We start from the raw sequence: 14,763 nt of genomic DNA, 5'->3' as shown, positions 1-14,763 counted from the left end.
AAGTTAAACATTTTTTTCAACACTCGAACTTCAATTCAAATACATTCAAAAGGTTAGCACACTTCTGAAAAGAGCATTGAGAAAACTTTTAGATGCCATTTTAAAAAAGTAGATTTACAGAGCAAATAAGTTGACAGAATTTTTGAATACTGAATTCAACTGTTCAACAAAGTCTGAGTGGAAAACATTGCATGTGGAAACTTTAACAGAACTTACAGAAAGACATTGCAGGTAACTCACACACAGAGCAATCACGATTCCAAGACGAGTATTGCAACCTGTATTATGCCGGGACACCAAATTATTTGAAGTGACTTTAACTTACGTGAGATGATCCACAAGAACGTTTAGAAAAAATTCAGGAGAAATTGTACGATCTGTAACTTTGAAAAGCATTGACCGTGACCAGTTCCTCGAAAGTCTCGACGGACAAAACTATAGTCATCTATATTATTTCTTAAGAAACGCTTTAAGATGTCGAAAAGTAATTATAAATACGTTGTATGTGTGCGCCTAATGGGTGTTTGAACAACAGGTGGTGGACGGTGATTTTTCGGACAAAATTTTCTTCAGCGATGAATCCCATTTCTCACTCGGTTAAAACAAAAACGACTATGAACCGACTATTATCGTCCATCCGAAGCGTTATGTTCATATAACGAATATGTGGTTTCAACCAGACGGTATCACATGCCAGTAAACTGGCCACCAAGGTCATGCGATTTGGCAACCTGGACTTTTTTTGTGGGGCTACTCGAGAAACCGTGTTTATGCATTTACATAACTTTAAATCTTGAACACTTAAAAACCAACATTCGACAAGTTGTTTAAAAGATGTAGTATTTCACACATAGTGTCAACGTTCAAACTTTATAATGAAAACGAAATATCATGAACAAAAATATTTTATATATCACTCCGCAATCAGAGGCAGCCTCAAAGCTTTTAAGACCTGAGGGAGGTTTTCTGTCGATCACAAAAAGAAAAAAAGTCCTTACATCAAGACTTGTAGGAAAAGTACTTGAATCCTATGACTCTCCAATTTTATTTTTTAGACTCTAAGAAAATCCTAAATCGCTTAAAGACACCTTAAAAACTACCAGCTCTCTGCATAACTTTAATGTATGCGAGAAAAATCGGCATTGAACCAAAAATTAAAAAAAAGATGCTGGGATGCGACACACACTGATAACTTCCCATCCCGTCTGTCGATTTGTCTTGCTTTAAAGTTTGTTTATATGTACTCGTATCAATTTTTACCAAATTTGCGTACTATTTTTTGTAGATTTTATTTTTTATGAAAAAACGGACTGTTGGATTTTTATATAAAAATTACTGAATATCGAAAACAATATTTTCTGTGAAATAAAATAAGTATGAAGCCAATATTTTTAATTTTTGAAAAGCTATTTGAGTCGAAAATATGTTTTTACCAAGTTTTAGTATTGTTTTTTTTTTTTGTTAAAACCTGTCATATCGATTTTTTCAAAATTTTATCAAATGTTGAAAACAATATTTCTTATAAGATAAAATAAGTTTGAAGCCTAAATATCAAGTTTTTGAAAAGATATTTGAAACGAAATTCAATTTTTACCAACTTTGAGTAATGTTTTTTTTAGATTTTTATTTTATATAAAAAAAACTGTCAGTTTGATTTTTCTCAAATTTTTTTATTTTGGAGATGAAATATTTTAGTCGTAAAATTTTGGAGGTAAAAAACGTTAAATGCATTTTTTTCAAAAAATATACTTCTTTGATATCACGTTACAATATATTATATAAAATTTAATTCAAGTCTCTAGCGTTTTTGGCTCGTAAGATATTTAGGGTTATCCAAAATTTTCACTTTTTTTCAAACTGCTATGGTAAAAAAAACCACCCACGCAATTTTCTTGAGAGCCCTTTCTGCATCTTTCTGTATTATTATCTGTATAACAAAATTTATTTGAAATCGATATCTCTTCTGGTTCTTGAGCTATGGACGACGAAAAAACGAACGTACTAACGTACGTACACACGCACATCTTTCTAAAAATCTTTTATTTCGACTCTAGGGACCTTGAAACGTTGAGAAATGTAAAATTTTCAATTTAACAAATCGGAGTCATTACAATAACTTCCTATGGGAAGTTAAAAACAATAGATTGGTCTGGTTATCAACACCACTATTCTTCCATCAACCAAAATTGCAGCCAAGTTATCTACCCCACCTTTACGCCTGCAATCATGAACAAATGCTTCACAAGGTTGAGGATTGAACACAGACAGCTCACCCATAGTCACCTTCTCAACAAAGATCCCCCTTCCATTTGCCACCTATGCCAACTCAATATCCAGCTGACCATCAACCATTTAAAACTACAGACTGCCCGAAAATCAAAGCAATTTGTAATAAACTTTTTAACTGTAATCTAATTAATCTCCTTTTGGTTCCTTCCGAACAAACACGCTCCCTGCAGTTGGCAAATTTAAAAAATCATAATATCCAAAAATACGACTTTAATCATTTCAGCTAGAAGCCCTGGTAGCTATTAGCTTTTAAGTATTGTTTTGTACATTTATATAATAACAAATAATAATAATTTATATGTGTTTTATTTACGTCTACTCCAGAAACCGAAGAATAGATAACCCTGTAAAATTTAGACTTGCTAGTAAGTTTTAAAGTCATTCGAATGATCGTTTCATCAAGATTCGCAATATGCGGTTTTTGTAACGTAGTTTTTAAATACTTTTTAATATGTCTAGAGTTCACTGACTATTCGCGTAGTCACGATCTTTTACAGAAAAAACTCTTACGTTGTCAAATCGCATGATCTTAGTAAAATTATACCACCAGGTGCCTTCGGACACAATAAAACAATAATAACTTTTGTTGTTTGGCTTGTTGCCCCTGTCTTGTTGGAAACTTATAAAATCCATGTAAAACTCTCCAGCGACAAATTGCGTAAAAATTGGCAACGTTGGAATAACAAATACCGTGGTAACAAGAGGAGTTCCAGGAATCGAATGGAAATTGAATTTAGATTTCGGTCCAGGTATACGTCGTCAGTCAATGTTTTAATGGTAGACATGTGCATTCAAGAGGACACAAGCGTTTACAAGTTTTTCTCAAAACCCACCTCTGTCTGTCAACTCCTACTCTCACCTCCCCGTGGTGAACATCGGGTGCCTAGTACCTCAACTGGAGATTGGGTTCCAACCCCAGTGGAAAATTGTTGGTGGCAGCAAACGAGAGAGGGAGGAGAGGTGTTTCCACTAAGGCACCTCCTCAACGGTGGCATCTACAGTTCCAGTAAGGTTGAACTACTTAGGGAACACCTTACAGGGCTTCTTCGACCTATTCGGAGCCCAGGCCTATAAGGAGTGGTTTTATCCGGCTCCCCATCCTTGGAGTTATACTTAAGATCTGGCCATCTAGGTTGGGGGTTGTGCCGTTGGTGTGACTTCCTGGCCACGTAAAAGCTTTCATAGTTGCGAAGCACCAACAAGCCTCGGATACGGACGGATTTACTGTTGACAACCAACGCAAACGAATTAAGGACAAAGAACTTTGGATATGAACGTGGAATATTAGCTTCCTTAACAGACCACATGCGGCCGAAGAATTAGCAGAGGCCGTAGACTGCTTTAAAACAGACATCACCGCTATTCAGGAAATACGATGGGATGGGCTGTTCAAAAAGAGGATGAAAAACTGCGATATTTACTATGGTGAATGCTACCACGAAAAGTAACAGCTCTTATTTGGATGCGGCTTCGTCATTGAAGCCAGACTTAGGCAAGAAGTCTTGAGCTATAGGTGCATCAATGAGCACCTTATGACCATACGCATTAAGGCTGAATTCGGCAATATTAGACTGATATGCACGCACGTCCCCACAGAAGAGAAAGACGACAACACCAAAGATATGTTCTTCGAGCTCTTAGACAAAACATATGAGCAGTGTCCTAGCTACGATTTTAAAATAGTTCTGGGCGATTTTAATGCCAATCTAGGAAAGGAACACATCTTTGTTTACAGCCTGCACGACAATACTTCCGACAACGGATTCAGGCTCATAGATTTTGCTGCGGGGCGAAACATCATGGTAGCCAGTACCCGTTTTCCAAACCTTAACATCCACAAAGGAACTTGGACTTCTCCAGATAAATCTACCGTCAACACGCTTCCAGCATCATTGATGTGCGGACTTTCCGAGGAGCTTACATCAACTCGAACCGAAGGCTGCAAAGACAAAAGTGGAAACATCATAGTAGAAACGTAGTCAATGCTGAGGATATGGAAGGACTCCTTCTGCAGACTGTATAACGATGACGACGAACTGAATTCCGCTGACTACGAAAGCCAACAATCCCGTCCTCCCGACTTAGACGAAGTAAAGATTGCCATATCTAAGCTGAAGTCTAGAGCGGATGGCTTGAATGCCGAGCTCTTTAAAGGAGCTGGAGATAAGTTGGTTAGAAGCATGCACCAACTTATCTGTAAGATATGGTCGGAAGAAAGCATGCCCGATGAATGGAACCTCAGTATTGTTTGCCCGATCCTTAAAAAAAGGAGACCCTCTTAGCTGCAACAACTAAAGAGGAATCAGTCTACTTAACATAGACTAAAAAATCTTTTCTGCCGTAATATGTGAACGTCTAAAGCCCATCGTCAACAACCTGATAGGTGGTTTTAGACCAGGAAAGTCCACAGTTGATCAAATATTCACATTACGGTAGATCCTGGAAAAAACCCAAGAACCCCAAATCGACACCACCATCTTTTCATCGATTTCAAGTTGCATATGACAGCATCTACAGGGACGAGCTGTATAGAGCCATATCTAGTTTTGGCATCCCTGCCAAACTCGTCCGTTTGTGCAGGGTGACCATGGAGAATTCACGCTGCTCCATTAAGGTTGGAAACAACTTAACAGAACCTTTCGATGTCAAAAAAGGTTTTAGACAAGGTGATGAAAGAATAGTGCAGAGCTCACACGTCAACACTAGAGGCACTATCTTTCAAAAGTCTGTCCAATTACTAGCTTATGCTGATGACATTGACATAATAGGAAGAACTCAGCTTGATGTCAATAAGGCTTCTGTGAGTATTGAGGCAGAGGCGGCAAAAATGGGTTTAACGGTTAATGAGGGCAAAACATAGTACATACTGTCGTCAAGAAAGGACATACAACACCGACGTCTTTGTCAAAACGTCACCATCAACAGACGTAACTTTGAGGTAGTCAAGGACTTCCTTCCTACCTAGGCTCCGCTGTAAACGCAGAAAACAACACCAGCGCTGAGATCAAACGCAGAAAAACTCTTGCTAACCGCTGTTTTTTTGGACTTAGAAAGCAATTGAGTGGTAAAGTCCTCTCTCGAGGGACCAAAGTGTTGCTATATAAGACCCTTATCATCCCCGTCCTGCGGTCATACGGTCATACGGTGCAGAAGCATGGACCATGACAAAAGTGGATGAAAGCACCTTGGGTCGCTTCGAGAGAAAAGTTCTTCGTGTGATCTACGGTCCCGTATGCATCGAAGGGGAGTGGAGGAGAAAATGGAGGAACGACGTAGACTTAGCCAGAAGGGTGAAAGTCCAACGACTAAGATGGCTTGGTCACGTAGAGCGCATAGAAACCAATGCTCCGGGCCGGAAAGTCTGCGAATCCACAACCACAGGACAGCGCAGTAGAGGAACATCACGGATCAGGTGGAGCGCACAAGTGGAAAGTGACCTCACCCAACTTGGAGTGCGAAATGATACTTCAAATGACAGCTGAGATTGAGAGCTGTCAAATGACAGAGCTAATACAAATGTAGCAAGTTTTTCTGTTATTTGTTTACTAGTATGAACATAGCTTTACAAATAAAGTATCTTATTACTCACACTTTTTGAATACCCTAGGTTTTATAGTTACAACCAAAAAGCTTCCTGAATTATATTATCTTAGTTGAACTTTAAGAATAAGGACATTTTCCATTTTATTTTCATATTAAAGTAGAAAAGCACAACACAAAAATTAAGCTTTAAACTGTGAGGAAAGTACAGAGATTATCATAGTAATCTAAAAAGCTATTTTAACCTTAAAGTTGAACTTTCTTACAGAGTTCACATCAAAAGCGTCATTCACCTCAAACAATACACACAAAATAAAGAAAAAGCCGGTCAAAAACAGTATACAGTTTTACTCTCATAAGAACACAATGTTTTGGTTAAATTTTGTAATAAAAACAAAAATTTAATAACACAAAAATAGTTAATTATATTAATATCTCCTTGAAAAATCAAAAGTTACAATAAAACGGGTGTTTCGTAATTTTTTTTTTTTATTTTTTGAAATGCTGGTAATTTTTCACTCTTCAAAAAAGAACGAAGAACAAAAACTTAAATGCAAATTATAAGTTGAAAAAAGGGGAGCTAATTGGGAGGCAAAAAGCTCTTTTGGAAAAAGTTGTGTCTGCTCCTTGTTGATGACGACGAGCGACGCACGGTGTGTCCTCTGTGTGTATCAATGAAAATCATTGTCCTCATATCATTCATTCATTCCAAACATTTTGGTGCAGTAAGTCGTGTGAATAAACTAGATACGCACAAAAGCATAAAGTTGAAAGTTGACATAAGATTTGTTAAACAAAAATTAAAAGAAAAATAGAAAAGAATACAAAAGTTAAAAGTGGAAAAGTGTGTAAATTAAAAAAAGAAAAAGGAAGACTTCAAAAATCTTCTAAAGGGGGTTCCCTTTTCTTCATCAAATTGATTCATCATCCATCAGAGAACAAAGGGTAAGTCTTTTTTCCTTTTTTAAGGTTTCTTCATTTTGTCTAGGAATTGTGTGTGTTATTCTTTTAGAGGACATTTTCTCCATCTTCTTATCGTCTTCTTGCCTTTCTTTGACCTGGAAAGGAAGAAAAAAACTGTGATTTCCAAAATCGATTAAAGAAACTTCCAGCTGTTTATTTGATGACAAATTATAACTTTCCACAATTAGTCGGCTTTCGACAGATGAATGAATATCACCATTAAGGATTCGTCCTTTTTTGTTGTGTTTGTTCCAGCAGTGAAACATGTATATAATATACATATTCATTTAGAGAACATCAATTTCATAGATACAGATATAGAAATTGCAATCTATTATTTTAATAATTAGTTTTCTGCTCCTCCTACGCGCCCGTTCTACCCCCCTTCTTTTACTCGCAGAAAAATAAGGATGATGATGGTTTGTGGGTCAGACAATGGGTTGAAAATGAAATCATCACAAAACAGCAGCACAACTTTTCCCAGTGATTTTCTCCCTTTTATTTTGACCTAAGCTCTAGCCAGGATTTTTTGCGACTTCTGACGACAACATCATTGATGATGATGATGACGGTGACGGCGATGGTTTTGTGTATACGATAAAACAACAACAATCTGCAGTACAAGTTGATTAATATACGTACTATGGTGCGTAGGCGAATGCTGATGATAAAGAAAGTCTAGTGGATCACGAAAAAATGGAAAAAAAACTAAGAAATGCATTGATTTGTATTCATTTAATTTACTGTCGAACCCAACCACGCCCTGGATTACACGAAGGATCATCAATCCATCACATACTAAACAGGTTGATTTTTATATAAACTTAGAATTCCTATCAGGCATCATGTTATTTTTTGTTGTTGTTGCTAACCATTGTTTTTTTTATTACGTATACGCCTAAGTGAACAGAACAACATGTGTGCGGTATACTGGAATAAAATGTTTATATGTCCCGCAGGAGTACATTTTTACAGATCAAATAAAATATGGAAGCAAGAATAACACAACACAAAACATACAGTCGTAGCCTTGCACGTAGGACTTAAGTTTAATATGTACCCTATGGGGTTTTCTTAAGAAGGTACAAATATGTTTATTTCTCATTCGGATGTTTTGAATATTGTATCAAGGCTAAGTGGGACTCCAATATATTTCATGGCTTTTTTGGAAAGTTCGATTCTTAACCTTTATTGATTGAGGGAAATCCACGTTGTTGATAAAGAGGTTTTCAGAAGGAGTTTTCATTTTGAATAGCCCACTATTTGGGAAGCTGTCATTTTTGATGCTGTCAGCCTTTAATATTTGATATGTAAAAAATTTGCCATTAATTAAAATTAAGCAATACTTTGCGCTTAAATAACGCTTTGGTTTCAAAATGATGAACATTTTTCGATCACAGTTTTACAATTGTAATTTTCCAAGAAAAGTTTCCTGACTTTTATTTTTCGAAGAGAATATCAGAATTGTCCACGATAATGTTGTGATTTTACCGCAAGCATGCGAATTATAGTTATGGAAAATTTCTTGAAAAAGATATGGGTTTGCTCTACTCTATAACAGTCCATAACTGTCGATCATCTCTAATGAAGATGGCGCAACAGTTTAATATTCACCTTTGCTGGGTGCAGGGCCATAGAGAACAGGTAACTGTAAGGCAGATGAACTCGCCAGAAACGGTACAGACCAGCCCATCCTACCACGTTTGGCAAGTACTGGCATACCAATCGCTACTTGTAAACTGCTGCTAATGCAACACGCTGTGAGGAGGGCAGGCACCAGGTGGAACAACATCACTACGTGTCAAGTCACAAAAAACATCTGGCCAACACTGGATTAAAAACGTTCAAGGTGCTTGCTCTCTCTAAGCAGATCGCATATAAGCTCGATACACGAGTCATAACCGGACACTGTCTAATAGGAAAGCACGCCACGAGACTAGGCGTATTCTCAAATGACTTTTGCAGAAGCTGTATTAACGAGGAAGAGGAAGAAACGGTTCTTCATCTTCTCTGCACATACCCTGCTCTAGCTCGAAAACGCAAGAATTACCTAGGAGAATTCTTCTTTAACGATCTAAACGATCTAAATCATATCAGTACAATCAGCCTCTCACGTTTCGTAAGGGACTTAAGCTGGTTCCATTGAGCTTAGGAGGAAGCCTCAAGATTCGTGTGGTATACAATGGGGCCATTAAACTGGCCTAAGTGTGTACGTTTCCATCTTGGACAGCCACTATAACCTAACGTAACCATGAATAAGAATCTAAAAAAATAAATATCAACAAAAATTAAACTTATATATATTTTAAATAAATATAAAATTATTTCTTAAATTAAGAAACTTAAATGTTTTTTTTTCTCAAAAAAAAAATACAAAACAATTTTCAATAAATAGGGACAATTATATATATTTTTTCAAGGAGGGAGTTTGTTCGTTGACTACTACATTTACATGTAATGTTGAAGCGAGCTTGAAACTCGACTCAATTCTTTAAATACCTGAATCGAGTTGAAATGAGCTTAATTTGTCTCGATTCCGGTCGGGGATCGGAGTCGAGTCCAAATTTGGGAAGAAAAACCTGTGTGAAGGAGTTGGTTTTACAAATAATGCATAAGTGTCTGTTTATTTGCATGTTTGAGTACAAAAAATATAGTTTTGTTTAAATCAAATTAAAAAAAAAAATTGCACATGGAGTGTATTCTTATATGTTGCTGACACGTTCAGTTCTTCATTGTGTAACATGAATCAAACTGTCTCACTTTCACTTCATAAAAAACATCGAAACACTGTTTGCATTTTAGATAGTGCCTTCAAACTTAATCATTTTTAAATCTTCTTGTGCGTTGGAAACACCAAAAAGATTTATTTAATCTAAACTGAAATAAACATATGGTGAAAACATGACAAAACTAAATTATCTTTTCTATTGTTTTCTCTTACAAAACAAGCCCAGTTAGTCCATTTTCATTAACAAAACTAAATAATGTCAACAGTAATGATTGCAGCAGATTGATTTTTTTCTCCAATGGAAAACACACATGGTAAGATTCCGCTCTAACTTTTATCGGTGTTATTCATACTATGGATATTGTTTTTGTTATTTGTGTAAAATCCTACTATATTATGGAGACATTTTCCAACAAAACACGGGTATGTATGCATTTTTGTTGATTAATGAAAGGAAATAGAAAATATGAATAACGTTCATATTTACCAAAGCTAAAATGAAAATAAAACAATTACTTTGGCAACCCTTAGTCTTAGTTTTTTTCTTCTCTCATTACTAACCTTGAATGTCAAATCGAATTTGAACAGCCAGCCCAGAATATGCTAGAAGAAATTCGTCGGCCTAAATCCAGCGCAAAGTAAAGTGTATTACTCTCTCTCGCGAGCTCTCTTTTGTAAGAATTAGCACACCGTCTGAAGTGTAGAAAGACGTCGGACTAAAAATAACTAAAACTTTCAGTTTGAAACTGTCTGGACCACAGCTATTGTTGTTATTTTTCAATACTCTTAGTCATTAATTACTGCCAAATAAGCTTGAAGAAAGCAATGAAAATGAGTATGAAATTTCATCCCAAACAACTTGACAGTTCTTTGTAAATAGTTCGACATTTTATTACGCGTAGTTCAAACATCATATGTCACACTTTTTCTCTCGTTTTTTCTTCTTTCATTACTTGCCGTGAACGTCAAATCGAATTTGACACTAATTCCAGTAATCAAAAGAGAAATTCCTTACACTAAATCTGGCAAAAAGGTGAAATGTTTTACTCTCTCGCGCGCTCTCTCTTTGGTAAGAATTAGCACAACTTCTGAAGTTTTTAAAGACTACGGACTAAAAATAACTTAAACTTTCAGTCTGAAACTGTCTAGAAGACAGCTATTGTTGATAATTTTTAATACTTTTATTCATGACTTACTGCCAAATAAGTTTGAAGAAAGCAATGAAAATAAATATGAAATTTCATCTCAAACAACTTGACATTTCTTCGCACATATTATGACATTTAATTACGAGTATTTTAAACATAATTTTTCACACTTTTTCTCTCATTTTTTCTTCTGTCATAACTTGGCGTGAACTTTAAATCTTTTGTAAGAATAAGCACAACTTCAGAAGTGTGGAACCACTTCGGAATAAAAATTACTAAAACTTTCAGTCTGAAACTGTCTAGAACACAGCTATTGTTGTTATGACTTACTGCCAAATAAGTTTGTAAAAGCAATGAAAATAAATATAGTTTTATCTCAAACAACTTGACAGTTCTTCGTACATAGTTTAACATTTTATTACGCGTAGTTCAAACGTCATTTGTCACACTTTTTCATTTTTGCTGAATGGAACCATTCCTTTCAGTCCTCAACATAAGGTTTTTATGATTTTTTTTTAAATTGACAACTCTGTTTAACTTGTGTATATTTAAGGCTATGGTTAAACTCATTTGTTTAAATATTTCTTGTTGACATTTGGACTATAAGGCTTTTAGTAATTAGTCAATTATTCATCTTTATGAACTCTTAAGATTTTACTTAAAAGAGTCATAATATAAATCTCAGTAGAGACAATTCGATTTTTTCTCTGTGTGAAAAAAATTGTATCCAACAAATTCAATGTTTACCCTATCATGAGTTCATCTTCCATTATACAAAAATATGTACATACTGCGTAAGGGTATAAAAGATTTTCCACTTAAAATACGGTTTAATGGTGTCATTTTTCTGATGCTCTTAAACCTGTCTTGACGACTCAATAAGGACTAATATAATTTTTAGTCTCCTTTTGTTTAATATTAGAATGACACCACAAGGAGGTCACATAAGTGCGAAAATATATTTATAATTCCATTCATAATAAGAAGTACCCTCTTAGTCCACCCTCCACTTAATCTTTTAATATACCTTCCATTTAGTAGTATATCCTATCGACTTTTATAGATTGAATTTTTTTTAATATGTTAAGTGAAAAATGTCATATAATACAATTAAGCAGAAATACAAGAAGTGAAAAACGAGTACTCCAACTTGAGGAATTTTTTCTTCAGCTTTTTGTTTCTGGGCCATCAGAACTGAACGTTTTGAACTAGGTCAATTGCATTAATATGTTTCTAAAATGCAAGCACGAGGAGGAAGGTTCAAATTATGTTCTTTTTTTTTCAACATCATAAATTGTAGGGTTTGTACGTGGTCAAGTAATTGAATATAGACTAAGGGAATTATAAAGTTACATTCAATATAATATAGAAGTTTCACTAAGAAGATACAGTCAAATCCGTTTAAATCTTTAAAAAAAGACTTAAGACTTTAGTAGCTAATAATTTTCTGAATAGCTAGTGATTTACATTTTATTCCAAACTTGTAATCATTTGCTATACTTAAAGTAGTAAGATATTTATTCCCTATTATTAAAAACGGTGCATCTGAACACGTCTAAACATTGACAGTTCGAAGAAAATGACATTGAAAGTTCGAAGAAAATACAAACAAACCTCAATCTGGGGAACGGATCTTTCTATTTGTTATGTCAAAAACTCGGAAATAAGTTCGATTTAGGATTGTGATTCTAAATTTGGTAAAATTTTAAGAAATAGTAAGATGTTAAAATCGTTTAAAATTAGCAAAATCAATTTTTAGTAACTTACTTAAATGTTACACATTTTACTAAATCACTTAAAATGTTGGTAGTGATTTTCAAAAGTAACACAGTTTAATTCAACATTAGTACGTTTAATTTTAACAAACAAATTTAAAGTTTTTAAAAAAGGCTTAAATTCACATTTAAAGAAACCATAAGCCAATCTAAACTGACATGTTCTAGGTCATTATATAGCTGATATAATGAGAGGTATATTTAAACGACTTTCATATTTAGAAAATGTCTATCTGTGCAATTGACCAACAATTTTCTTAAACAGTTCAGTAGACATTAAACCTATCTTCTTATTCAATGGCCTCGATTAGTAAGTGATTTTCAAAAACTTAAATTAGCTTGACAGTAACCAATCATCATAGATAATATGACGTTTTCCGTTTGTCATATTCAACGAAGATGTCAAAATAGCTTTTCCACCTGTCATTATGAGTCTAAATGTCCCTTTATTGATTCGCAGGATATTTGAGAAAAATATACACAAATGTAAAGGGAAACACTATGAATGAAAAAAAAGTAGTTAGTTGCTTGCTGCTATTCTCAACTAGGAGAAACTAAGTTGCGTGCAACTAAACTGCTCATTGTGTCCCCAAATTGCAAAAATGCAGCTAAATCAATCAATTTTTATGGCATTTCAGCGGAATAAACTGTATTTTCTATTTTTTGTTATTCTTGGAAAAAATTAGCATACAAATGTGACAATACTTTTTTGTTTTAAGGAAAATTGTGGGCTATTAAGTAATTCATTTAAAGGAAAATTGCCATTGGCTTTGATGTGTTCTTTCTTTTTTTTATGACCGCATGTCGTTGATAGCTTAGGATTTTTTTTAACGATGACGACTACGATAAATTTTTTTAAATGCATCATAAATGTTTAATGTTTTAACTTTCAAAGCTTAGTATATAAGTTTATTTTTATCTTTATTTTACTGGCAATAAAATTTAAAATGCAAAGAAACAATCTCAAAATCCAAAGACCATATAGCATGTAAAATACGTTCTTGAAATTATTTTATCACAAGAGTTGCATGTTATTTGGGTAACCTTTCTATGATTTCAAAATATAAAAAGGTGACCTTTGTGGTTGAAAACTGATACCCATCTTGTTAGATTTTAGTCGTAAGGTATTACAACCCAAGAAATTTTCAATGTGAATTTTTATGAATATGTTAAATCTGATAAAGCTATCCTTTTTCGGAAACAGGACTTTAAGAATTATTTTATTCTTCATTTGCATAAATATTTGTACCATGTAACTAAAAAATTTGTTTTTTATTTGTACCTATTGACAATAATGTTACTGATTCTCATTTAAATGTTATTTAGTGAAATATAATAGAAATACACTCTTGAAACGTATATTTATGGAAATATATGTTTAGATATGAGATAAAATGTTGAAATATTAAAATAAGTTTCTTCAGAAAAGTCAAATGTGAACATCGTCGAAGGTAGTTTAACTTTTAGTTAAATGCAAAGAAAATCATGACACACACTTGGCTTTATAATACGGTAGATTTTTCCCAATTAACATTCCTATCAAGTTCCCAAAAATTACATCTTAATTGGAAAGAAAGGTTTTGACAGCTGATGGCCATTCAGGGCCTAGAAACTTGTCTTATTTCAAGTCTTATACGTCTGTTGGTGTCTGAGCAATGAATTTATTGACATTGACAGTTCTGCTGTTGAATTAAGGGTGCGTTCACAGTTCAACCCATTTGAAAAGCTTTTCATTAACGAAAGTAAATACCAGTGACCCAATTGTTCATTTTGTTATTGCTACTCATATTACAAAAAATTCAAACGCAATTAAAGTACCAGAAGAAAAATCAATGATGAAATTTATACACAACTGAATTATTAAAATAACAACCATGTCGCATATTGACATGCATAAAGTGCTAAAAAAATCAAACTAGCAATTTATTGATGTTATAAATGTAATTTTCAAAAATTGTTGTTTCAAAACAATCACAATCTATAATTACTTTGCTGTAAAATAAATTAAATCATGGAGTATGGTTTGTAAAATTTGTTTTGCAACATAAATATTTATTGTTCAACAATATTGTTAATGTATGTGAGTGAACCCCCTATAAGCTTTTTTTACATATCCATTATTAAGTATACAATGGATGTAGGTTTATATCCTTTTTTGCATGAAAATCATCCAAGTTGGCTGTAGGGATGGAAATCCTCGTATAGAGAAAGGGACCAACATTGACGGCAACGATCCAAATGTATAAATAAAGATTATTGCATTTTTACGGCATGGAAACATGTACTTATACCTAAAGTTCGGCCCTTTTTCCTTTTACAA

At 34.2% G+C, this 14,763-nt stretch overlaps 1 protein-coding gene across 1 annotated transcript in view; it reads left to right on the top strand.

The window, feature by feature from the left end:
• Positions 1–6,194: 6,194 nt before the first annotated feature.
• LOC129943001 (melatonin receptor type 1B-A-like) overlaps positions 6,195–14,763 on the top strand; it is a 35,751-nt gene continuing 27,182 nt past the window's right edge. Inside the window, exon 1 of the mRNA XM_056052201.1 lies at positions 6,195–6,774. The gene's annotated coding sequence lies outside the window, so the exon portion shown is untranslated. The remainder of the gene's footprint in view (positions 6,775–14,763) is intronic.

Source organism: Eupeodes corollae, chromosome 1, assembly GCF_945859685.1.
Source record: "Eupeodes corollae chromosome 1, idEupCoro1.1, whole genome shotgun sequence".
In the NCBI taxonomy this organism is placed as follows: domain Eukaryota; kingdom Metazoa; phylum Arthropoda; class Insecta; order Diptera; family Syrphidae; genus Eupeodes; species Eupeodes corollae.
The sequence above is the reverse complement of the archived record's forward strand: the minus strand, read 5'-3'. Positions and strand labels throughout refer to the sequence as shown.